At 52.0% G+C, this 26731-nt stretch overlaps 1 protein-coding gene across 1 annotated transcript in view; it reads left to right on the forward strand.

Moving 5' to 3' along the window:
• The window catches only part of PNPLA7 (patatin like phospholipase domain containing 7), a 2530065-nt gene that overhangs the window by 287615 nt on the left and 2215719 nt on the right, over positions 1-26731 (forward strand). The window lies entirely within an intron of this gene.

Consider the following 26731-nt stretch of genomic DNA (forward strand, 5'->3'; position numbering starts at 1 on the left):
TCTTATATTTGTTGTTAGCATTACCATTGCCAATCCCTAAGCATTTTTTTCACCAACTAAACTGAAAGGCTTTTGCATATATTTAGAAGCGCAAGCCTCCACGAATATGAGCCGATGTCTTATGCCAATCTAAATTAAAGGGGTGAATGGGTGTTCCAAACTTTTCCTTGTATTTTCAGGCAGGACAGCTGTGTTTACTTGTGGAGTGAACCACTGACAGTAATAAACCCTGGCTTCAAATAGAAAAGTACTGGTTGGGATTACACACAACTTTGCAAACTTGGTGTGCTATATGCCACAAATTCTTTCCTGATAGACAATATTTTTGACAAATGTCTATAAGGGCGGCCCGCGGCTTTTCTCTGGGTACTGACGATACTGTTTATAGGGCCTGGGAGCGTTGGGGCCTTATTCATCTGGGGCAGATATGAGAAGAGGGGATGATAGTATCTTTTGAAGATTTGCAGGATGAGTTCGGCTTCCCTTCCCACCATTTGTTTCACTATAGGCGCATAAGGGATTTATATATCGTAGAGCTCGGGAGGAGTTACTTTTAGAGGAGACATGTCTAGAACAGGCGGGTGGGAGTGCTAGAGGTTGTGTCTTTCACTTTTATGCGGCGTTATTGTCCCATAATACCCCTATTTTGAGATACACTCAGCGTTGGGAACGGGACCTGGGGGTCAGCCATGACTTGCAGAGTTGGGAGCGGGCTTTAGGCTATATGTTGAGTATCTGCAAGTAGTTCTTTAATAGAGAATGGCTACAAGGTTTTATATTGTTGGTATTATACACCTGATCGGTTAGCAAAAATATATAGCAGGGCTCGGGCCAGTGTTCAGCTGTGGGAGACATGTTTCATGTATGGTGGTCTTGCCCAAAAATAAAAAGTTATTGGACTGAACTGCTGCGACAGCTTAGCCAAATCCTAGGAATAGATTATCCAGCCACCACGGAACATTGTCTTCTACATTTTCACCCCTGGGGGATCCCGCCGGCTTTACATCACCTGGCTTTGATCTTCCTGGTTGCGAGCAAGATAACTTTGGCTTCATCATGGAGAAGCACTCTTCCGTCACCAGTAATAAGTTGTTCACAAGATGACGACGAGGGTTAGAGCTTGAGGGAATTAGTCAATTGGGTGTAATAGTCCTGTTTGGCGAGGAATAGGGAGGACTGGAAGGAGGATAGCATGAATTTGTAATGGATGAAATCAGTATGGGTGCGAGATTTCCTCCAGAGGCATTCAGCCGATCGGGCGCAGGAGCGAAGGTATCGGGTGCAAGGGGTCAGCCAGGGCTGGGGATTAGTACGCCTTGTGGGACGGAAGATGGATGGTGCAAGGGTGTCCAGAGCAGAGGAAAGAGTGGCATTGTAAGCGGAGACAGCCTTGTTGACAGACTCGGAGGACATGATGGAAGAGAGGAAATTAGAGATACTAGAGGATAAGGTGGGAGGGTCGACAGCCTGGAGATTCCTGGAAGTAGTGGTTAGTGTTGGGCGGGACTGAGGGGGAGGGTGATGAAGTGTGAAGGTGATCAGGTGATGGTCTGAGAGAGGAAGAGCTGAGGCACAGAAATTGGAGGGTGAGCAGGTAGAGGAGAGGATGAGATCAAGACAGTGGCCAGATTGGGTGAGTAGGGGTGGTGGAGCTCAGCTGGAGGTTGAAGGAGGATGTCAGAGTGAGGAACTGAAAAGCGTATGAGTCGGATGGGTTATCAGTGTGTATGTTAAAAATCTCCAAGAATGAGGGATGGGGATGAGGGCTGAAGAAAAACGGAAAGCCATGCATCAAAGTCGGTAATGAAGGAGGGGAGGGACTTGTCAGGGGGGGCGGTAAATGACTGCAACTCTGAGTGGCATCGGGTAGAATAGACGGATGGAGTGAACTTCAAAGGATGAGAAGCAGTGAGACTGCGGTAGGAGGAGAGGTTGAAAATTGCAGGAGGGCGAAAGTAGTAACCCGAGGCTGCCACCGCGGCCAACTGGGCGGGGAGAATGGGAGAAAAGAACCTCCATGGCATAGGGCCACGACTGAGGCAGAGTCGTCAGGGGAGAGCCAGGTTTCAGTTAGGGCGAGCAGTTGAAGGGAACGGGAGATGAAGAGATCATGGGTGAAGGAAAGTTTGTTGCATACAGAGCGGGCATTCCACAGGGCACACGAGAAGGGGGGGGGAGGAGGGGAATAGAGATGATTTTGGAGACATCCCGGAAACGTTTGCATGGATAAGACGAGGACAAGTGTGGGGGACCTGGATTGGGATTGATGTCTCCGGCAGATAGCAGGAGAAGGAGCAAAAGAGTGCGGAGGAGGGGAGGGGGAGGTAGGGAGACGAAGACGGGGTGCGCTTATGAGGAATGGGATGGGTTAATGGCAGGAAGGAAGTGATGAAGGTTGAGAGCTAGGAGGGGGAGGAGGGGGATAGGAGAGATGGTGGGCGGGGGTGGGTAGGGTGTTGCAGTAGTGAGCAGGACGGGAGAGGACATGAATGGGCAGTGAGTCCCTGTGGTAGACAACGGTAGGGGGAGGGGGAAAAGTTTAGGAAGGGATAGGGCGATGAGGAGAATGTGTATAGGGGCCATAAGTAGTGACTGAGGTGCAAATGTAATTATTGAGGGGAATGGCAGGTGGGGAGGTAGGTAGAGGAGCTGGCAGGTGGGTAGGTAGGTTGATGGGTGGGCAGGGGCAGGTAGGTTAATGGGCAGGTTGATGGGCTGGGAGGCAGGCAGGTGATGGGTGAGCTGGCAGGCAGGTAGGTGAATGGGCTGGCAAGCCGGCAGGCGGGGAGGCAGTTAGGTAGTTGTGCAGGCTTGAAGGCAGGCAGGTGGTTGGTGAGCTGACAAGCATGTAAGTTGATGGGCTGACAAGCAGGCAGGTTGGTTGATAGCAGGCAGGCAGATGCAATGTGACTGGAACAAGCTGGAATGGATGGACTGGAACAAGCTGGAGCAGAAGGTCGGACGGATGGACTGGAGCAGTAGGACTGGAACAAGCTGGAACAGACGGATTGGAGCAAGCTAGAATAGGTGGGCTGGAACAAGCTGGAATCGACGGATTGGAGCAAGCTGCAACAGACGGACGGGAACAAGCTGGTGTGTGGTCACACAGCAGCAGCTCTGGCTAGGTCTCCAAGCCTATTTGTTTAGGTTTTGTTGAGTACCTGGGGTTTGAGGGCTCTTTGTGAGCAAGTGAAACCTGGTGGTTCCAGGTCCCTCCTTTTCTCCCCCCTCCCGCTGGCTCCGTTAAAAAAAAAAAAAACAGCGATTTTGAAGAAAAACTTGCAGCTGCTCACTGGGACACCAATTCGTTGCAGCTCAGAGCAAGAAGCAGGTAATTTTTACCTTTTCCTAGCGGGCAGGGGGTCCCAGAACGGTCTCCACGTGGCTAATGGCATCGGATGGCAAGGGCGCGAAAAAGCGCTCCCCGGACCGCATTCGCTCGTCTAGCGGGGAAGCGCGGGGATCGGAGGCAGAGAAGCCCTTTTTGGGCGCCTTTCCGGAGTTTGGCGAGTTAGCTGGTTTTTCCTCTGCTGGGGCGTTGGCGGTTTTTCCCGCCTTAGGCGCCCATCCCCCGATAACCGCTCTTCCGGTTTTGGCCGGCCACGCTGCTCGGACGGCTTCTTCCTTGGCCGCTCTTGAGGTGGGAGACAGTAAGAAGATGGCCGCCCTTGACTTGGGCGGCGGTAAGAAGTTGGCGAAATTCAAGTGCCATTCTTCCCGCGTGGCTCCTTCGCGGAGCGACGCGATGGATGCCATTTTGGATGCACAGCGCGCCTCTCCCCCACTCTTTGGAGCAGAGGTTGAGAGTGCCTCTAGGGCTTTGGCTCAGGTTGCAGAGGTGCACAAACAGGGGGGGTTTCTCCCCTGAGTTTATTTTGCTGCTGCATCAGGCTTTTCTTCTGCAAAACGCTGCTCCAGCTCCCCTGGCAGATATGGGTGAAGAGGCCTCCCTGATCAAATGCCCTCGGGTGGATCTCCAGGCCTTAGGGGACTCTGTCTCCTCTGAGGTAGATGAGGGCAGCGTTTCTGGGTTCTCCCAAAGGGTCTTCGGGGATTCTTTGGAGGAGGCTGATCCTCGCCCTGATGGGGCAGATGACCCCTCTGCAGCATGGCTTTTTCGCTTAGAGGATTTGCCCAACCTGTTAGTTCAGGCCATGAGCATTTTATGGTTCAATCATTTTATTAATTTTCAAACTGTCCAAACAATCATAACATTTCTGTTTTATCCACAATTTTGGTATCACTTAAGTATACATAAACAGAACTCACTCAACTAGAACATCATAAAATTTTTCCCCCCTTTTTCTCCCCTCCCCTGCTCTCCCTTCCCCTGTAATCATGTTGGTGTTTCTTCCCTACACTCCCCTTTGTCTCCCCGCCCCCCTTTCCCTATTGTTTTACAGTTCAAGGTTGCTACAGACTTGAATATCAATGTAGTGATCAATAAAAAGTTCAAATGTTCAACAGGCGGCCTCTTGCCGCCGGGGGCAAGGTCATCCAAAACGGAGCCCATCGTGTTTTAAATCTCTTTCCTGCTGGTGATGAAATGTCTCCCACTCCAACTCTCTCCAGATGCAACAATGTTATCATTTGTGTGCGCCATTGCTGGACACTTGGTTCTGTTGCAGACAACCAATTTATAAGGATAACCTTTTTTGCCATGACAGTGGTCCGCACTGCAAAATCTCGCAGACCTTTTGGTGTTGGTTTTCCCAAAGCCGGTTGGCCGAACAACAGTTTGGCATCTAATTGCCAATTTGCCGTCCACCATCTGCTCACTTGCTGTGTAACTTGTGTCCAAAAATGTTTAATATGTGGGCAGTTCCAAAACATGTGCCCTAAAGTTGCACCTTCCCCCCCGCACTTAGGGCAGGCGCCATCTGGTGATATTCCCATGTGAAAAGCTCTTCTGGGCGGGATATACCAGCGTAGAGCAAATTTATATTGTAACTCCCAGTGTGACTGTGCCCACATTGTCCTTCTTATTGACAAAATGTGCGTTCTGTATAATTCTTCAGGTAGAGATAGTCCCAAGTCCATATTCCATGCTTGAGCTATAGCATTATATTGTAATTCTGGTGCTGTATCTCTGATGTGCCTGTGGTGGAAGGATAGCGGCACCTTCTGTTGTGCGGGGAGTGAAAAGGCATCTGCTAATTCTTCTTGGACATCCTCCGTTAGATCGTCCCATTCCAAACTGTTCACATAGTGCCGCAGTTGATAATAATGAAATATATCAGTATCCGGCAGGGAGAATTCCTTCTGCAAAGTTGGGAATGTTTTAAGCTTCCCTTCTACAGTCAGTACATGATACAGGTAAGTGATCCCTTTAGTCTTCCACACTGCAAATCTAGGGTACATGTTTCCCGGCGGGAAGGAGGGGTTCCCACAGAGCGCCAGAAATGGTGTGACTGTGTGTTTGAACTGATGCAACCTGCACACCCAGCGCCACACCGCTCGCGCAGTGGGTATAATCCCTGTCAATTCAAGAACCTCTGGGATAACACTGGTTCCTGAATGCAACATATGGCTAAAATGAGTCTCCCCAGTCAATTGTAACTCCATGGTTGTTGTTGTGTAGTGTTGTGTATCTCTATACCAATCTGTTATATGCCTCATCCCTCCTGCTACCGTAATGTGCCTCAAACTGATCAAGCCCAGACCCCTATATTCTGCCGGGATCTGCAATATTGTTAAAGGAGCTCTTGGTTTCTTGCCCTTCCACAAAAAAAGTTTTGCATGACTCGATTCAACTGTTTTTTCATCTTTACTTTTTAAGTATAATGGTAAGACCTGGAAAATATATAATCATCTGGGGATAATGATCATATTAAATAGCGCTATCCGGCCTAGTAGTGATAATGGGTATGTGGACCAGGTGCGCAATGCTTCACTTGTGTCAGTCATTAATTTTGTAACATTGACTTCATACAGCCTGGAAAGATCTTTTGGGATCCGGACTCCTAAATACCTAAAAGAGTCCCCTACCCATGATAAGGGGAATTGATTTTTCCAAGAAGCATTGTCTTCCCCCGCTATGTTGAGTACCTGTGTTTTCTGAACATTAAGGGTGAAACCCGATAGTACCCCAAAACCCTCTATGATGGAAAGCAGATTCGGTAGGGAATCTCTAGGATTTTACATTACCACCAGAAGGTCGTCCGCGAACGCCAGCACTTTTACCAGCTCTCCACCCACTTCTACCCCCTCCACCTCTCTTCCCCTCTGGATAGTCTGGATAATAGGCTCTATTGTTAGTATAAATAGTAATGGAGTGAGGGGGCACCCCTGTCTGGTACCTCTACTCACTGGGAACACTTCTGTTTTCACTCCATTGATACTTATTAATGCTTTGGGATCTGCATATAGTGTCTGAATCGCCTGCAGGAACCAGCCTCGAAATCCCATGTGACCCACACCCCGAACATATATTGCCAGTTCACATTATCAAAGCCTTTTCGGCGTCGAGGCTAACCGCCAAAGCTGGTGTTTCCCGCTCTTGGCAGTGTGCCATGGCTAGTAACAATTTTCGCATGTTTTTAACTATTTGTCTGTTTTGAATAAATCCCACCTGTTCCTGGCCGATCAACTCAGGTAAAATATGGGCAAGTCCTGTCTGCCAGTATTCTTGCCAATATCTTACTTCAACATTCAGCAGGGAGATTGGCCTGTATGAATCTGCCTTATCTGCTGATTTCCCGGGTTTCAACAACAAGATTATTGTGCCTCATTGGCGTAATCTGGAAAGCACCTTGAGCCACCACTTGGTCATAGTAAGCTGTTAAGGGCCTTATAAGCTGCATCTTAATAGTTTGTAAAACTCCCCAGTAAGTCCATCAGGCCCAGGTGCTTTAAAGTGTTTTAACGTTTTTAAACCTTTTGTAGTTCCTTCCCGGATATAGGTTCATTTCTCCCGAGGACAAGCAGGCTGCTTGTTCTCACTGATGGGTGACGTCCACGGCAGCCCCTCCAATCGGAACAACTTTACTAGTCCTCGCGCGATCATGCGCACCGCGCTATGCGCGGCCGTCTTCCCGCCCGAACCGGCTCGTGTCCGTCAGTCTTTTTTTGTCCGCGCTCGGTACGGTCGTGTTTTCGCCGTGTCGTGCCCCGCAAAGTCGACCTCGCGCGTTCTTCGTGTTCTTTCAAAAAAAAAAAAAAAAAAAATCCATTCTGTGTGTGGAAAGAGACTTTCAGTCTTTTTTCCCCCGCTATTTCCAGCTTTTTCGCCCCGGTAAGTTTTCTTTCGTCGTCGGGGTAGGCTGCTTTTAGGCCTCGGGTCGAAGTTTTCTTCCCCTTGTTTTTTCGGGTGCCTTTTCCGCCATTTCGACTTTTGATCTCGCCGGCGTGATTTTTCCGCCCATGACATCGAAGTCTCCCAGCGGCTTCAAGAAGTGCACCCAGTGCGCCCGGGTCATCTCGCTCACTGACAGGCACGCGTCGTGTCTTCAGTGCTTGGGGGCTGGGCACCGCCCGCAGGCCTGTAGTCTGTTCCCTTTTGCAAAAGCGGACTCAGGTAGCGAGATTGGCCCAGTGGAACGTTTTGTTCTCGGGCTCTTCGTCGACATCGGCACCGGGGGTATCGAGTGCATCGACGTCTTCAGCGTCCAGAACTTCATCTCGGCCGCCAGTGCATCGAGTACATCGAGGCATCGGCCCTCTGCATCGGCGCTGAGACATCGGACAGCTGCATCGACGTCGGTGGTACCGGGACCTAGTCGGCTGAGTCGTCGGACGGTGGTGCTTCGTCTGGAGTGCAGGTGAGGGCTGTCCATTCCCCTGCTGGTGGCGGTGAGCCTTCGGGTGGGTCTCCCCCTACCCTGAGGGCTCCTGCGGTACAGCCCCCACGAGACCGACCTCCTTCGGCCTCGGCCCCGAGGAAGCGACGGTTGGATTCTACGTCCTCCTCGTCGGTGCCGGGAAGCTCCGGTGACATGCTTCGTCCCAAGAAGGCGAAGAAGCATCGTCACCGGTCTCCTTCCCGTGTCGGCAACCGAGAGCTCTGGGTCGCCGAGGGAGTCGGCACCCAGTAGGCATCGGCACTGAGAGGACCCGCTCACCCTCTGTCCAGGAGGTGTCAATGCGCTCCACTCTGGACAGCCCGGAACAGCCTCCACGCCCGGAACAGGTTCTGACGTCGACGCCTGCATCGACATCCATAGCCTTTCTCTGCAGCCACTCTGAACGAGAGCCTCCGGGCCGTTCTCCCAGAGATTCTGGGAGAGCTGTTGCGCCCTACCCCTCCGGGTACCGGCGGTGCTTGCGCCACCGGTACCGTCGAGTGTGGCGCCGGCTGGTCCATCGCCGAGTGAGGTCTCCGGCGTCGGTGCCGCGTGCGGTACCGGCTGCCGTCGCCTCCCAGGAAGGCTCCCCGACTACGTCGGCGGAGGGAGCTTCGCCGATGCGGGCGAGGGAGTCTACCTCTCGACGCCCCCATCGTGGACGTGGCTCCACGGAGTCGAGTCGGGCGAGGTTGCAGACACAGGTCCGTGAACTTGTGTCTGACCACCGATGGTGAGGCCTCATGGGAAGAGGAAGAAGACCCCAGATATTCTCTGACGAGGAGTCTGAGGGTCTTCCTTCCGATCCCACTCCCTCTCCTGAGAGGCAGCTTTCTCCTCCCGAGAGTCTGTCTTTTGCTTCCTTTGTCCGGGAGATGTCTACGGCCATCCCCTTCCCGGTGGTTGTGGAGATCGAGCCCAGGGCTGAAATGTTTGAGCTCCTGGACTATCCTTCTCCACCTAAGGAAGCGTCCACAGTACCCATGCATCATGTCCTCAAAAAGACATTGCTGGCGAACTGGACCAAGCCTCTAACTAATCCCCACATTCCCAAGAAGATCGAGTCCCAGTACCGGATCCATGGGGACCCAGAGCTGATGCGCACTCAGTTGCCTCATGACTCTGGAGTTGTGGATTTGGCCCTAAAGAAGGCTAAGAGTTCTAGGGAGCATGCTTCGGCGCCCCCGGGCAAGGACTCTAGAACCTTAGACTCCTTTGGGAGGAAGGCCTACCATTCTTCTATGCTCGTGGCCAAAATTCAGTCCTACCAGCTCTACACGAGCATACACATGCGGAACAATGTGCGGCAGTTGGCGGGCTTGGTGGATGCGCTCCCCCCTGAGCAAGCCATGCCATTTCAGGAGGTGGTCAGGCAGCTGAAGGCGTGCAGAAAATTCCTGGCCAGAGGGGTGTATGACACCTTTGATGTTGCGTCGAGGGCCGCTGCTCAAGGTGTGGTGATGCGCAGACTCTCATGGCTGTGTGCCTCCGACCTGGAGAATAGAATCCAGCAGCGGATTGCGGACTCGCCTTGCCGTGCGGATAATATTTTTGGAGAGAAAGTCGAACAGGTGGTAGAGCAGCTCCACCAGCGGCACACCGCATTCGACAAGTTCTCCCGCCGGCAGCCTTCAGCATCTACCTCTACCGGTTAGAAGATTTTTCGGGGGAAGGAAGACTGTTCCCTACTCTTCTGGCAAGCGTAGGTACAATCCTCCTTCTCGACAGCCTGCAGCCCAGGCTAAGCCCAGTGCGCTCGCTCTCGTCAGCAGTGTGCGCCTCAGCAAGGCCCCTCGGCTCCCCAGCAAAAGCAAGGGACGAGCTTTTGACTGGCTCCAGCAGAGCATAGCCGACATCCAAGTGTCAGTGCCGGGCGACCTGCCAGTCGGAGGAGGTTGAAAGCTTTTCACCAAAGGTGGCCTCTCATAACCTCCGATCAGTGGGTTCTCCAAATAGTCCGGCAAGGATACACCCTCAATTTGGCCTCAAAACCTCCAAATTGTCCATCGGGAGCTCAGTCTTACAGCTTCCAGCACAAGCAGGTACTTGCAGAGGAACTCTCCGCCCTTCTCAGCACCAATGCGGTCGAGCCCGTGCCATCCGGGCAAGAAGGGCTGGGATTCTATTCCAGGTACTTCCTTGTGGAAAAGAAAACAGGGGGGATGCGTCCCATCCTAGACCTAAGGGCCCTGAACCAATATCTGGTCAAAGAAAAGTTCAGGATGCTTTCCCTGGGCACCCTTCTTCCCATGATTCAGGAAAACGATTGGCTATGCTCTCTGGACTTAAAGGATGCCTACAACACATCCCGATACTGCCAGCTCACAGGCAGTATCTGCGATTTCAGCTGGGCACACGTCACTTCCAGTACTGTGTGCTACCCTTTGGGCTCGCCTCTGCGCCCAGGGTGTTCACAAAGTGCTTGGCTGTAGTAGCAGCGGCACTTCGCAGGCTGGGGGTGCACGTGTTCCCATATCTCGACGATTGGCTGGTGAAGAACACATCCGAGGCAGGAGCCCTGCAGTCCATGCAGATGACTATTCGCCTCCTGGAGCTACTGGGGTTTGTGATAAATTATCCAAAGTCCCATCTTCTCCCAGTGCAGAAACTCGAATTCATAGGAGCTCTGCTGGATTCTCGGACGGCTCGCGCCTATCTTCCAGAGGCGAGAGCCAACAACTTGTTGTCCCTTGTCTCGCGGGTGCGAGCGTCACAGCAGATCACAGCTCGGCAGATGTTGAGATTGCTGGGCCACATGGCCTCCACAGTCCATGTGACTCCCATGGCCCGCCTTCACATGAGATCTGCTCAATGGACCCTAGCTTCCCAGTGGTTTCAGGCTGCTGGGGATCTAGAAGACGTGATCCACCTGTCCACCAGTTTTCTCAAATCCCTGTATTGGTGGACGATTTGGTCCAATTTGACTCTGGGACGTCCTTTCCAAATTCCTCAGCCACAAAAAGTGCTGACCACGGATGCGTCTCTCCTGGGATGGGGAGCTCATGTCGATGGGCTTCACACCCAAGGAAGCTGGTCCCTCCAGGAACGCGATCTGCAGATCAGTCTTCTGGAGTTGCGAGCGATCTGGAACGCTCTGAAGGCTTTCAGAGATCGGCTGTCCCACCAAATTATCCAAATTCAGACAGACAACCAGGTTGCCATGTACTACGTAAACAAGCAGGGGGGCACCGGATCTCGCCCCCTGTGTCAGGAAGCCGTCAGCATGTGGCTCTGGGCTCGCCGTCACGGCATGGTGCTCCAAGCCACATATCTGGCAGGCGTAAACAACAGTCTGGCCGACAGGTTGAGCAGGATTATGCAACCTCACGAGTGGTCGCTCAATTCCCGTGTAGTGCGACAGATCTTCCAGGTGTGGGGCACCCCCTTGGTAGATCTCTTCGCATCTCGAGCCAACCACAAAGTTCCTCAGTTCTGTTCCAGGCTTCAGGCCCACGGCAGACTGGCATCGGATGCCTTCCTCCTGGACTGGGGGGAGGGTCTGCTGTATGCTTATCCTCCCATACCTCTGGTGGGGAAGACTTTGTTGAAACTCAAGCAAGACCGAGGCACCATGATTCTGATTGCTCCTTTTTGGCCGCGTCAGATCTGGTTCCCTCTTCTTCTGGAGTTGTCCTCCGAAGACCGTGGAGATTGGAGTGTTTTCCGACCCTCATCACACAGGACAAAGGGGCGCTTCTGCATCCCAACCTCCAGTCTCTGGCTCTCATGGCCTGGATGTTGAGAGCGTAGACTTTGCCTCTTTGGGTCTGTCAGAGGGTGTCTCCCGCATCTTGCTTGCTTCCAGGAAAGATTCCACTAAGAGGAGTTACTTCTTTCTATGGAGGAGGTTTGCCGTCTGGTGTGACAGCAAGGCCCTAGATCCTCGCTCTTGTCCTACACAGACCCTGCTTGAATACCTTCTGCACTTGTCTGAGTCTGGTCTCATGACCAACTCGGTAAGGGTTCACCTTAGTGCAATCAGTGCATACCATTATCGTGTGGAAGGTAAGCCGATCTCAGGACAACCTTTAGTTGTTCGCTTCATGAGAGGTTTGCTTTTGTCAAAGCCCCCTGTCAAGCCTCCTACAGTGTCATGGGATCTCAATGTCGTTCTCACCCAGCTGATGAAACCTCCTTTTGAGCCACTGAATTCCTGCCATCTGAAGTACTTGACCTGGAAGGTCATTTTCTTGGTGGCAGTTACTTCAGCTCGTAGAGTCAGTGAGCTTCAGGCCCTGGTAGCCCAGGCCCCTTACACCAAATTTCATCATAACAGAGTAGTCCTCCGCACTCACCCTAAGTTCTTGCCAAAGGTTGTGTCGGAGTTCCATCTGAACCAGTCAATTGTCTTGCCAACATTCTTTCCCCGTCCTCATTCCTGCCCTGCTGAACGTCAGCTGCACACATTGGACTGCAAGAGGAGCATTGGCCTTCTACCTGGAGCGGACACAGCCCAACAGACAGTCCGCCCAATTGTTTGTTTCTTTTGATCCCAATAGGAGGGTAGTGGCTGTGGGGAAACGCACCATATCCAATTGGCTAGCAGATTGCATTTCCTTCACTTACGCCCAGGCTGGGCTGGCTCTTGAGGGTCATGTCACGGCTCATAATGTTAGAGCCATGGCAGCGTCGGTAGCCCACTTGAAGTCAGCCTCTATTGAAGAAATTTGCAAAGCTGCGACGTGGTCATCTGTCCACACATTCACATCTCATTACTGCCTGCAGCAGGATACCCGACGCGACAGTCGGTTCGGGCAGTCAGTTCTTCAGAACCTGTTTGGGCTTTAGGATCCAACTCCACCCCCCGAGGGCCCTGTTTGTTCTGTTCCAGGCTGCACTCTCAGTTAGTTGGTAAATTTTTTTAGGTCAATCTCAGTTATGTCCTCGTTGTTGCGAGGCCAATTGACCATGGTTGTTGTTTTGAGTGAGCCTGGGGGCTAGGGATACCCATCAGTGAGAACAAGCAGCCTGCTTGTCCTCGGAGAAAGCGAATGCTACATACCTGTAGAAGGTATTCTCCGAGGACAGCAGGCTGATTGTTCTCACAAACCCGCCCGCCTCCCCTTTGGAGTAGTGTCTTCCCTTGCTTTGTTTTGCTACTTATGGGACTGACGAACACAAGCCGGTTCGGGCGGGAAGACGGCCGCGCATGAGCGCGCGAGGACTAGCAAAGGCCTTTGCTAGTAAAGTGTTCCGATTGGAGGGGCTGCCGTGGACGTCACCCATCAGTGATAACAATCAGCCTGCTGTCCTCGGAGAATACCTTCTACAGGTATGTAGCATTCGCTTCAATTGGGTTATCCCCTGTTGCCCACTTGTGGTAGCCCCAACGCTGTCAAATGTTCTTCTAGTGTTGTTGGTCTGTCTGGCCTGGGGACGTGTATAACTTAGAAAAATGCGTTTTCAATATCTCTGCTATTTTTTCTGAGTTATTCTGAGCTTTTCCTTGTTGATCCCTTATGGTAGTGATAACTCGAGAGGGTCCCCATGTTTTAGTTATACGAGCCAGCAGTGGGCCTACCCTGTCTCCATATTTTGAAATTTATATTTTTGATAGTGTAAGGTTCTTGTAGCCCTCTCGTGCAACAGTGTATTGAGGGCTACCTGTGCTGCATGATTGTCTCCTTATTACTTCTAGTAGGGGCCCTGACCAAGCTGTTATGATTGGGGTCTGAACCCCTCTCAAACTTACCTCTTTCCTGGGGGTCAGCTTCTTAGCTGGCTTCTGTTTCTTTGTCTGTCCTTTCTGAGCTGGCTCTGTCTCTCTGTGCTGGCAGCTTCCAGCAGCAGGGCTCTAATTGTTTCACTATACTAGCTTGCTAGAGCAGTGCTTAGGTAGCAGTGCTTAGTTTAGCTTAGGTAGCAGTGCTTAGGTAGCAGTGCTTAGTTTAGCTTATTAGTGTAGAGCTCTGCTTGTAGCTTGGTGCTTAGTAGCACCTGTGTTAGCTTTGTGTTTAGTTCCCTGCTCTGTTAGTTTAGGGCTTAGGAAGTCCCTTTCTTGAGCAGGGCTTAGGAGCTCCTGGTTCGCATAGGGCTTAGGAAGTCCTTTTGTCAGTTTACTGTTAGGAACACTCCTGCTGGTTTAGGGAGTGGGAGCAAGTAGATCAGTTTAGGTTTAGGAGCACTTCTGTTTCCAGTCCTGGTCCCTATGTCATCCGGTATCCAGTAAGTCCTGTCGGTTACTCGAACCCAGGAGCTCAACTTCTGGGGGGCTTAGTAGCTAAGTGCAGGTGAAGCTGTGTGGACCAGTCCAGTGTGCTCCAGTCCCGTGTTCCAGTCCTGTGTCCTCCAGTCTGGGGGACCAGTCCAGTGTACTCCAGTCCAGTGTGTTCCGGTCCGGTGTGGGTTCCAGTCTGGTGTGCTCCAGTCCAGTGTGTTCCGGTCCGGTGTGTGTTCCAGTCCGGGGGATTGCAGTCCAGTGTTCCAGTCCTGTGTCCTCCAGTCCGGAGGATTCCAGTCCAGGTGTTCCAGTTCGCTGGGCAGTGCCTGCAGTCCCTGCCGTTGTGCTTACCCAGTGTTGGTTGGTGGGTTTTGCCTGCTGCTGTCGCTCCTCGTCAGCAGCCCAAGGGCTCACGTTTGCTCCAGAGCCCAGTCCCGCGGGCTCTGAACCTGAGAACCTGACAGATTGCAAAGGCCATGAGCCCGGCAAGAACCCCCGCCCAGCTAACCCAGCTGGGGTCCAGCTCCATCGTTGTTCTTGATCCTTCTATGACTCTTCGTCAGTGTCGTGGGAAACTTTTGTCTCATCCTGTTTTGAAGAAGACCCCTGAAGCGGCAGCTGAGAGAAAACGTGTCCGGTGGCTTGGAATCACTGAAAACCCATTTCAGATATGGACCCTTTTCTCACGCTCGCTGAATATCGCCGCAGCCTGGTCTTGAATCCAGCTTTGTGGGATACTCCTGAAGCTGTCGCTGAGAGGAGACGTCTTGGGAATTCCATGCTCTGGGCCCAGCAGGGTTCCAGTCCCGTGCAAGCAGTGCGTCCAGCCAAGCCTCGGAGCTTAGTCCAAGGGACGCTCCTAACTGAGTCGCCGACTCCAGTTCAAGTGGCGCTTCCACTCAAGCCTCTGAGTCCAGTCCGAGGGATGCTTCTGACTGAGTCTCCGATTCCAGTCCAAGCAGCGCTTCAAGCCAAGTCTCTGCGTCCAGTTCAAGAGGCACTTCAAGCCAAGCCTCCTAGTACCAGTTTGGATCCCAGTTCCAACCCCATTTTTTGATCTGGATCCATTTCTGACACTCCAGGATTACCGGGTTGCACTTTTGTCTGATCCAGCCCTGAAGAATACTCCTGAAGCTGCAGTGGAAAGAAGGCGTGTCTCCTGGCTTGGGTTTGAAGAAAACCCAGTTTCTGCTATTGATCCCTCTACCAAGCTGTTCTTTTACCGCTTTCAACTCCTCTCGGAGCCAACCCTACGGGATACTCCTGAAGCCCAAGCTGAAAGAAGGTGGCTTCCTGATTTTCCCGCCAAACTTCTGAGTCCAGCCTGAAGGGCTTTGCCTGCCAAGATGCTGAGTCTGGATCGAGTGGCAGCAGTGGCAGCCAAGATGCTGAGTCTGGATTGAGTTGCAGTTCCATGATGAATGCTGAGTCTGGATCGAGTTGCAGCATTGGCAGTCAAGATGCTGAGTCTGGATCGAGTTGCGGTTCCAGTCAAGATGCTGAGTCTGGATCGAGTTGTAGTTCCAGTCAAGATGCTGAGTCTGGATCGAGTTGCAGTTCCAGTCAAGATGCTGAGTCTGGAGTGAGTTGCAGCATTGGCAGTCAAGATGCTGAGTTTGGATCGAGTTGTAGTTCCAGTCAAGATGCTGAGTCTGGATCGAGTTGCGGTTCCAGTCAGGATGCTGAGTCTGGATCGCGTTGCAGCTCCAGTCAAGATGCTGAATCAGAATGAGTTACAGTCCCGGGCAAGATGCAGAGTCCGGGTCAAGTTACAGTCCCGGCCAAGATGCTGAGTCCGGTGAGAGTTGCCGTCCCGGCCAGATGCCGAGTCCGGGCCAAGTTGGAGTTCCAGTTCCAGGCAAGATGCTGAGTCTGGGTCAAGTTGTAGTCCCGGTCAAGAGGCTGAGTCCGGGTCAAGTTGCAGTTCCGGCCAAGATGCTGAGTCCGGAGCGAGTTCCAGTGCCAGCCGAGATGCTGAGTCTATGCTGAGTACCAAGTCCAGCCAAGATGCTGAGTCCGAGTGAGTGGCAGTTCCGGCCAAGATGCTGAGGCCGGATCAGATTGCCTCCGAGTTCCCACTTCAACAAGATGTGAACTCCTCCTGAGTTCCAGCTCCAGCCAAGAGGCACGGTCCAGTCTGAAGTCCTGTTCGAGTTCCTGTCCGGCTTCAGATTCCAGGATGGGTGTGGGCTCTAGCCCAGTTCTGGCTGCTACAGTGGAGTGCCAGGAAGTCAAAGAAGTTGTGGACTCCTTCAGGAAATGGTTCCTGTTGAATAGAACTCCACTTGTTGCATCCAAGACTCTGATCCTGCCTAGCAGCCATCCTAAAGAGCCTCGTGGCGGCCAAAGCCACTCTGGTTTCCAAGTTCCAGATGTACTTGTAACTTCCTGCCCAGCCGTCCAGATTTATGTTGTGAAACCATTGGGAGATTTCATCACAGCTACCCATGGAGACCTAAATTGTCTTTTGAGACCTGGAGCTCCCGTGGGTACACGGGAGTTTGAGGGGGAGGTGCTTGTTATGATTGGGTCTGAACCCTCTCAACTTACCTCTTTCCTGGGGGTCAGCTTCTTAGCTGGCTTCTGTTTCTTTGTCTGTCCTTTCTTAGCTGGCTGTGTCTCTCTGTGCTGGCAGCTTCCAGCAGCAGGGCTCTAATTGTTTCACTATACTGCACCTGTGTGGGTATTCTGAGTTGTTCTAACTCTCTTGGGTTGTACTGGCTTCAAGTGTTTCACGGTTTTGCATTGGTGTGGGTTGGGCCTCTCTGGGTCAGTGTGCTTTTGCCTAGGTCTAGGGAGGTGTGACATCATCATGGAGGGCCTTGATAAGGAAGTGGTGTTGTTTCCTTCAGAGCCTTTGCAACAGTGGTGTTTGCTTTAGGTAGGGTGGTGCAGTGTGCACATCTGACTTTGTGTCTAGTTTCCTGCTTGCTTTTGTTAAGGGCCAGGTTAGTGTTAGTGCAGTGTGCACTGGTGACTGTGTATTTAGCTTTCCTGCTTTTCCCTTTGGTTCCCCTGCTTTTCCCTCTTGGTTTTGGAAGCATTGCTATGTGTAGGGCTTTGGAAGCTCAGTTGCTGATAGAAGTACTTCAGGGTTTGGTGTTGTTAGGAACACTGCAGAGTTTGCTGTTAGAAGTACTTCTGGTGTTTGTGCTATTGGGAGCATTGCAGTCTTTGCTGTTGGTGTTTGGTGATTTAGAATCACTTTTGGCTTATGTGTTAGCTTCCCTTCTTTTTCCTTGTGGCTCCCCTGTCTTCCCTTTTAGTGCTAGGAGTTCTTCTGGTTGCTTGCCAGAGTAGTGCTTAGGAAGCACCTGGTTAGTTGTATCTAGCTTGCTAGAGCAGTGCTTAGGTAGCAGTGCTTAGTTTAGCTTATTAGTGTAGAGCTCTGCTTGTAGCTTGGTGCTTAGTAGCACCTGTGTTAGCTTTGTGTTTAGTTCCCTGCTCTGTTAGTTTAGGGCTTAGGAAGTCCCTTTCTTGAGCAGGGCTTAGGAGCTCCTGGTTCGCATAGGGCTTAGGAAGTCCTTTTGTCAGTTTACTGTTAGGAACACTCCTGCTGGTTTAGGGATTGGGAGCAAGTAGATCAGTTTAGGTTTAGGAGCACTTCTGTTTCCAGTCCTGGTCCCTATGTCATCCGGTATCCAGTAAGTCCTGTCGGCTACTCGAACCCAGGAGCTCAACTTCTAGGGGGCTTAGTAGCTAAGTGCAGGTGAAGCTGTGTGGACCAGTGTGCTCCAGTCCCGTGTTCCAGTCCTGTGTCCTCCAGTCTGGGGGACCAGTCCAGTGTACTCCAGTCCAGTGTGTTCCGGTCCGGTGTGGGTTCCAGTCTGGTGTGCTCCAGTCCAGTGTGTTCCGGTCCGGTGTGTGTTCCAGTCCGGAGGATTGCAGTCCAGTGTTCCAGTCCTGTGTCCTCCAGTCCGGGGGATTCCAGTCCAGGTTTCCAGTTCGCTGGGCAGTGCCTGCAGTCCCTGCCGTTGTGCTTACCCAGTGGTTTGGTGGTGGGTTTGCCTGCTGCTGTCGCTCCTCGTCAGCAGCCCAAGGGCTCACGTTTGCTCCAGAGCCCAGTCCCCGCGGCTCTGAACCTGAGAACCTGACACAAGCGTTTTTTGGCTATGCTTAACTCCTTCTGTAGCTGTACTATGGCTCTAGCAATTTTCTTATTTCGGGTGCTCACATAAGCAATAACCTCTCCCCGAAGCACTACTTTTGCTGTGGAACCAATATAATATCGGGTTTTCGGAATGTTGCTGATTAAAGGTTTCAATTCCTCCCCTTTCTGATGAAGATATTTAACGAACTCCTTCTGCTTATACAAGTACGTCGGAAATCTCCATCCCCTCGCCCCTTGGAAATACGGTGGTGCCTCCAGATCTATCCAAACCATCGCGTGGTCGGAAATTTCTTCGGGCCTATACTAGCTTCCAGCACCCACGGACAATATCCCTGATCTACTAGTATGCAATCTATTTCTTGAGTATGTGCCGTGTGCCCTTGAGAGATGCGTGTAGTCACGCTCCCCGGATGCAGAGCCCTCCAGGCATCCACGAGATTTAATTGGTTGTTTAAAATCCGAAAGGGCTCTGGATCTGGGACCCCCCACGGTGTGCCCCCCTTGGAAGATGAGCAGTCCATCTGTGGATCTCCTACCAGATTAAAATCTACCCATTATTAGTAATTTTAAGGTTTGGTGCGGCATACATTTTTGAATTATTTGTTTGAAAAAGTCTTTATCATAAGTATTCGGTGTGTATAGCGCTAATAACAAGATTTCCCTATTTGTAACCACAAATGTATGAGCACATACCGACCTTGGGGGTCTGCACTGATCAGCTCGGACTTTGCCAGTAACCCTTTTCTAAGCAAGATTGCCACTCCTCCTTTTCTGCCTTCCTATGTTGCTGCGTGTACTTCCCCCACCCAACTCCTTTGTAGTTTCTTATGCTCTTCTGTGGTTAACTGTGTTTCCTGGAGGCACGCAATATCAGCTTTGTGCCGTTTTAATGATGCTAGTATTTTTGCCCTTTTTATTGGCGATGTAATTCCTCCCACATTCCAGGTGATAATCCGGGTTCCCTTACCCATGATCCCCTATGGGTCTATTCCTATCCTGTGTAATTTGTATTCCAGGACCATCAGGCGCCCAAGCCCCGCCCAATAGTCTCTCTATTTTTCCTCCTGCCCCTTTAGCGGTGGCCATCTTTTCCTATGATTGATCCTACTATTGTCAAATATTTTATTCAACTTCATCAACTTTGTACCATACTTTATGCCATCTAAACCCCTCTCCCCTACCCTCTGTCTGCCCCCCCCTCCCACCCACTTCCTCCCTCCTTTCTTCTGCTTCCCCTTGTAACTCCCCATATATCCCCATCTCTTCCCTATTTGAAAAGAAGAAGTCTTGTGTGATTATGGCAACCCCTCCCCCCGGCCCGACCTTTCCATGTATAATTTTATGACCTGACCCTTATGTTCCCTTCGTTCCAACCGAGTTTACATTATTTAATATTTCCTTTCCCTTCTACCATTCCTCTGTTAAGCCATTCAGTTCTTGCCCTATTGAAAACAGTTTTAACATCTCTTAAATATTTTTAACATTCTTTCATAACGTCAATATAACTAGCAGTTTAAAGTCCCTTTCTAAGTTGCAGTCTCAGCCCTGACATAGCACTGTCTCAACCGTGCCTTTGAAAGCTTGTACCCTCTCACTGCTCTGCAACCATCTTGTTTTCAGGTTTGGTCTTTCATGCTCCTCTCCATAGTTGCCATGACTTCTTCGCTGCTTCAGGCGTATCAAATGTTTTCCGGCTCCTTTGTGTTGTAGTTTTAGTAGTGGCAGGATAAATAAGCATAAATCTATTGTTAGTCTCAAGAGCTCTTTACATAAGGAGTAACTGCTTCCTCTTTTCCTGGAGTGCAGTGTTAGGGGTAAGCCGCTCCTCTCCGCGGTTGCGGTAGCAGGATAAGCCAGTTTCCCCCCCCTGCGTCGGCGGTTTGTGGTTCCCCCCTCCCCCGCTTCGGCGGTGGTGGGCTGGAATGCTTCCCCCCTCCGCTTCAGCGGTGGTGGGCTGGGCAGAGTGTCCCTTTGTGGTGGAAGTGCTGAGTCCTGCGGATGGAGCTTTGATATTGACCATACTGAGGAGTTTCCGGCAGCACATGACCACATATAGGGAGGCAAAAGGATTGCTCTCTATCTCCACCTGCTGGTAGATGGACACAACCCACCAGTCTATGGATTGATCTGCTATGATTAATGGAAAGAAAATGATCAGGTATGATACATAATTTTACCATATATAGCCCTGCCCATGGAAGAATGTCCCACACTGAGTAAACCTGTCCCTCATGAGAGAGCCAAGTTACTGTGTTCGGGAGACACAGCTTGTGGTCCGCTTGTGCCGAGGCACAGGAGGATACTTTCAAAGTACCACCACCACCTGCTCCCTACAAATGTCTTCCTGAGAGCCTGGAGACAGATCAGAGATACCCTAGCAAGATACGAGCACTCCCTGGAGCATAGCAGCATTCATATACTGTACACTGGTTGTAGTACATTTTCCCCATTCTCCATTCTCCCCGCCCAGTTGGCCGCGGTTGGCGGCGTCGGGCTACTACTTTCACCCTCCTGCAGTTTTCAACCTCTCATCCTACCACAGTCTCACTGTTTCTCATCCTTCGAAGTTCACTCCATCCGTCTATTCTACCCGCTGCCGCTCAGAGTTGCAGTCATTTAACGCCCCCCTGATAAGTCCCTCCCTTCCTTCCTTCCTTCCTTACCAACTTAGATGCCTGGCTCTCCGTTTTTCTTGAGCCCTCATCCCCATCCCTTGTTCTTGGTGATTTTAACATACACACTGATAACCCTTCCGACTCATACGCTTCTCAATTCCTCACTCTAACCTCCTCATTCATCCTCCAACTGAGCTCCACCACCCCTACTCACCAGTCTGGCCACTGTCTTGACCTCGTCCTCTCTTCTACCTGCTCACCCTCCAATTTCTGCGCCTCAGCTCTTCCTCTCTCTGACCATCACTTGATCACCTTCACACTTCATCAACCTCCCCCTCAGTCCTGCCCAATACTAACCATTACTTCTAGGAATCTCCAGGCGGTCGACCCTCCCACCTTATACAGTAGTATCTCTAATCTCCTCCCTTCCATCATGTCCTCCGAGACTGTCGACAAGGCTGTCTCCACATACAATGCCACCCTCTCCTCTGCTCTCGACGCCCTTGCACCGTCCATCTCCCGACCCATAAGGTGTACTAATCCCCAGCCCTGGCTGACCCCTTGCACCTGATACCGTCGCTCCTGCGCCCGATCGACTGAACGCCTCTGGAGGAAATCTTGCACCCATACCGATTTCATGCATTATAAATTCATGTTCTCTGAGGACAAGCAGGCTGCTTGTTCTCACTGATGGGTGACGTCCACGGCAGCCCCCTCCAACCGGAAACTTCACTAGCAAAGGCCTTTGCTAGTCCTCGCGCGCCGATGCGTACCGCGCATGCGCGGCTGTCTTCCCGCCCAAACCGGCTCGTGTTCGTCAGTCTTCTTTTGTCCGCGCTCGAGACGGTCGTGTTTTACCGCCGTTTCGTGCCCCTCAAGTTGACCCCAGCGCGTATTAGCGATTTTCGCTAAAAAAAAAAAAAAAAAAAGAGACCGATTGGTCTTTACCCTTTTCCCGTGTTTCCAGCTTTTTCCCGAGTAAGTTTCCTTTCGCTTTTGGGACCGGCCTATTTGGCCTCGATTCGGGTTTTTCTCCCTTCTTTTTGGTGCCCTTCGTCATCATCGCGAATTTTGATTTCACCGGCGTGATTTTTCCGCCCATGTCATCGAAGTCTTCCAGCGGCTTCAAGAAGTGCACCCAGTGCGCCCGGGTAATCTCGCTGATAGGCACGCTTCGTGTCTTCTGTGTCTGGGGGCTGGGCAACGCCCGCAGGCCTGCAGTCTTTGTGCTCTTTTAAAAAAGAGGACTCAGGTAGCGAGATTGGCCCAGTGGAACGTGTTGTTCTCGGGCTCTTCGACGACAACAGCACGGGCATCGAGTGCATCGACGTCGACAGCATCGAAGTCTTCGACCTCGGCATCGGCATCGACTGCATCGAGGCCTCTACCTTCGGCATCGACTGCATCGAGGCCCCTACCTTCGGCATCGTCGGTACCGAGGTATCGAAAGGCTGCGTCGACGACGGTGGTACCGGGACCTCCGCTGTTGCTGATGTCGTTGGACGGTGGTGCTTTGTCTGAAGTGCAGGTGAGGGCTGTCCATTCCCCTGCTGGTGGTGGTGAGCCTTCGGGTGGGTCTCCCCCTACCCTGAGGGCTCCTGCGGTACAGCCCCCCCGAGATCGACCTTCTTCGGCCTCAGCCCCGAGGAAGCGACGGTTGGATTCTACGCAGGTTCGTGAACTTGTGTCTGATACTGATGGTGAGGCCTCGTGGGAGGAGGAGGAGGACATCAGATATTTCTCTGACGAGGAGTCTGATGGCCTTCCTTCTGATCCCACTCCCTCCCCTGAAAGGCAGCTTTCTCCTCCTGTCTTTCGCGGCCTTTGTCCGGGAGATGTCTACGGCTATCCCCTTCCCGGTGGTTGTGGAGGATGAGCCCAGGGCTGAAATGTTTGAGCTCTTGGACTATCCTTCTCCACCTAAGGAAGCGTCCACAGTACCCATGCATCATGTCCTAAAAAAGACGTTGCTGGCAAACTGGACCAAGCCACTAACTAATCCCCACATTCCCAAGAAGATCGAATCCCAGTATCGAATCCATGGGGACCCAGAGCTGATGCGCACTTAGTTGCCTCACGACTCTGGTGTGGTGGATCTGGCCCTAAAGAAGGCTAAGAGAGCATGCTTCGGCGCCCCTGGGCAAAGACTCCAGAACCATAGACTCCATTGGGAGGAAGGCCTATCATTCCTCTATGCTCGTGGCCAAGATTCAGTCCTACCAGCTCTACACGAGCATCCATATGCGGAACAATGTGCGGCAGTTGGCGGGCTTGGTGGACAACCTCCCTCCCGAGCAAGCCAAGCCATTTCAGGAGGTGGTCAGGCAGCTGAAGGCGTGCAGAAAATTCCTGGCCAGAGGGGTGTATGATACCTTTGATGTTGCGTCCAGGGCCGCTGCTCAAGGTGTGGTGATGCGCAGACTCTCATGGCTGCGTGCCTCCGACCTGGAGAATAGGATCCAGCAGCGGATTGCGGACTCACCTTGCTGAGCGGACAATATTTTTGGAGAGAAAGTCGAACAGGTGGTAGAACAGCTCCACCAGCGGGATACCACTTTCAACAAGTTCTCCCGCCGGCAGCCTTCAGCTTCTACCTCCACAGGTAGACGTTTTTATGGGGGAAGGAAGACTGTTCCCTACTCTTCTGGTAAGCGTAGGTACAATCCTCCTTCTCAACAGCCTGCGGCCCAGGCTAAGCCCCAGCGCACTCGCTCTCGTCAGCGTGCGCCTCAGCAAGGCCCCACGGCTCCCCAGCAAAAGCAGGGGGCGAGCTTTTGACTGGCTCCAGCAGAGCATAGCCGACATCAACGTGTCAGTGCCGGGCGACCTGCTGGTCGGAGGGAGGTTGAAAGTTTTTCACCAAAGGTGGCCTCTTATAACCTCCGACCGTTGGGTTCTTCAAATAGTCCGGCAAGGATACACCCTCAATTTGGCCTCCAAACCTCCAAATTGCCCACCAGGAGCTCAGTCTTACAGCTTCCAGCACAAGCAGGTACTTGCAGAGGAACTCTCCGCCCTTCTCAGCACCAATGCGGTCGAGCCCGTGCCATCCGGGCAAGAAGGGCTGGGATTCTATTCCAGGTACTTCCTTGTGGAAAAGAAAACAGGGGGGATGCGTCCCATCCTAGACCTAAGGGCCCTGAAGAAATATCTGGTCAAGGAAAAGTTCAGGATGCTTTCCCTGGGCACCCTTCTTCCCATCATTCAGGAAAACGATTGGCTATGCTCTCTGGACTTGAAGGACGCCTACACGCACATCCCGATACTGCCAGCTCACAGACAGTATCTGCGATTTCAGCTGGGCAAATGTCACTTCCAGTACTGTGTGCTACCCTTTGGGCTCACCTTTGCGCCCAGAGTGTTCACGAAGTGCTTGGCTGTAGTAGCAGCGGCACTTCGCAGGCTGGGAGTGCACGTGTTTCCCTATCTCGACGATTGGCTGGTGAAGAACACATCCGAGGCAGGAGCTCTACAGTCCATGCAGATGACTATTCGCCTCCTGGAGCTACTGGGGTTTGTGATAAATTATCCAAAGTCCCATCTTCTCCCGGTACAGAGACTCGAATTCATAGGAGCTCTGCTGGATTCTCGGACGGCTCGTGCCTATCTCCCAGAGATGAGAGCCAACAACTTGTTGTCCCTCGTCTCGCGGGTGCGAGCGTCCCAGCAGATCACAGCTCGGCAGATGTTGAGATTGCTGGCCTACATGGCCTCCACAGTTCATGTGACTCCCATGGCCCGCCTGCACATGCGATCTGCTCAATGGACCCTAGCCTCCCAGTGGTTTCAGGCTGCTGGGGATCTAGAAGACGTGATCCACCTGTCCACGAGTTTTCTCAAATCCCTGTATTGGTGGACGATTTGGTCCAATTTGACTCTGGGACGCCCTTTCCAAATTCCTCAGCCACAAAAAGTGCTGACTACGGATGCGTCTCTCCTGGGGTGGGGAGCTCATGTCGATGGGCTTCACACCCAGGGAAGCTGGTCCCTCCAGGAACGCGGTCTGCAGATCAATCTCCTGGAGTTACGAGCGGTCTGGAACGCTCTGAAGGCTTTCAGAGATCGGTTGTCCCACCAAATTATCCAAATTCAGACAGACAACCAGGTTGCCATGTATTACATCAACAAGCAAGGGGGCACCGGATCTCGCCCCCTGTGTCAGGAGGCCGTCAGCATGTGGCTCTGGGCTCGCCGTTACGGCATGTTGCTCCAAGCCACATATCTGGCAGGCGTAAACAACAGTCTGGCCGACAGACTGAGCAGGATTATGAAACCTCACGAGTGGTCGCTCAACTCCCGAGTAGTGCGACATATCTTCCAGGTGTGGGGCACCCCCTTGGTAGATCTCTTTGCATCTCGAGCCAACCACAAGGTCCCTCAGTTCTGTTCCAGGCTTCAGGCCCACGGCAGACTGGCATCGGATGCCTCCCTCCTGGATTGGGGGGACGGCCTGCTGTATGCTTATCCTCACATACCTCTGGTGGGGAAGACTTTGTTGAAACTCAAGAAAGACCGAGGCACCATGATTCTGATTGCTCCGTTTTGGCCGCGTCAGATCTGGTTCCCTCTTCTTCTGGAGTTGTCCTCCGAAGATCCGTGGAGATTGGAGTGTTTTCCGACCCTCATCACACAGGACGAAGGGGTGCTTCTGCATCCCAACCTCCGGTCTCTAGCTCTCACGGCCTGGATGTTGAGAGCGTAGACTTTGCCTCTTTGGGTCTGTCAGAGGGTGTCTCCCGCGTCTTGCTTGCTTCCAGGAAAGATTCCACTAAGAGGAGTTACTTCTTTCTATGGAGGAGGTTTTGCCGTCTGGTGTGACAGCAAGGCCCTAGATCCTCGCTCTTGTCCTACACAGACCCTGCTTGAATACCTTCTGCACTTGTCTGAGTCTGGTCTCAAGACCAACTCTGTAAGGGTTCACCTTAGCGCAATCAGTGCATTCCATTACCGTGTAGAAGGTAAGCCGATCTCAGGACAGCCTTTAGTTGTTCGCTTCATGAGAGGTTTGCTTTTGTCAAAGCCCCCCGTCAAACCTCCTACAGTGTCATGGGATCTCAATGTCGTTCTCACCCAGCTGATGAAACCTCCTTTTGAGCCACTGAACTCCTGCCATCTGAAGTACTTGACCTGGAAGGTCATTTTCTTGGTGGCAGTTACTTCAGCTCGTAGAGTCAGTGAGCTTCAGGCCCTGGTAGCCCAGGCCCCTTACACCAAATTTCATCATAACAGAGTAGTCCTCCGCACTCATCCTAAGTTCTTGCCAAAGGTTGTGTCGGAGTTCCATCTGAACCAGTCAATTGTCTTGCCAACATTCTTTCCCCGTCCTCATTCCTGCCCTGCTAAACGTCAGCTGCACACATTGGACTGCAAAAGAGCATTGGCCTTCTATCTGGAGTGGACACAGCCCAACAGACAGTCCGCCCAATTGTTTGTTTCTTTTGATCCCAACAGGAGGGGAGTGGCTGTGGGGAAACGCACCATATCCAATTGGCTAGCAGATTGCATTTCCTTCACTTACGCCCAGGCTGGGCTGGCTCTTGAGGGTCATGTCATGGCTCATAATGTTAGAGCCATGGCAGCGTCAGTGGCCCACTTGAAGTCAGCCACTATCGAAGAGATCTGCAAAGCTGCGACGTGGTCATCTGTCCACACATTCACATCTCATTACTGCCTGCAGCAGGATACCCGACGCGACAGTCGGTTCGGGCAGTCAGTGCTTCAGAATCTGTTCGGCGTTTAGGATCCAACTCCACCCCCCTAGGCCCATGGTTTATTCTGTTCCAGGCTACACTCTCAGTTAGTTGGAAAAATTGTTAGGTCAATCTCAGTTATGTCCTCGCCGTTGTGAGGCCCAATTGACCATGTTTGTTGTTTTGGGTGAGCCTGGGGGCTAGGGGATACCCCATCAGTGAGAACAAGCAGCCTGCTTGTCATTGGAGAAAGCGAATGCTACATACCAGTGATCTTTTCAGGTTACTCAACCAGTCTCTTGTTCAGACTCTTTTTCATTGACGTGGTGTGCCTCAGGGTTCCATATTTTCTTTGTTACTTTTTAATCTTTCTG

This window comes from Microcaecilia unicolor, chromosome 6 (genome assembly GCF_901765095.1).
Source record: "Microcaecilia unicolor chromosome 6, aMicUni1.1, whole genome shotgun sequence".
Taxonomy (NCBI): Eukaryota; Metazoa; Chordata; class Amphibia; order Gymnophiona; family Siphonopidae; genus Microcaecilia; species Microcaecilia unicolor.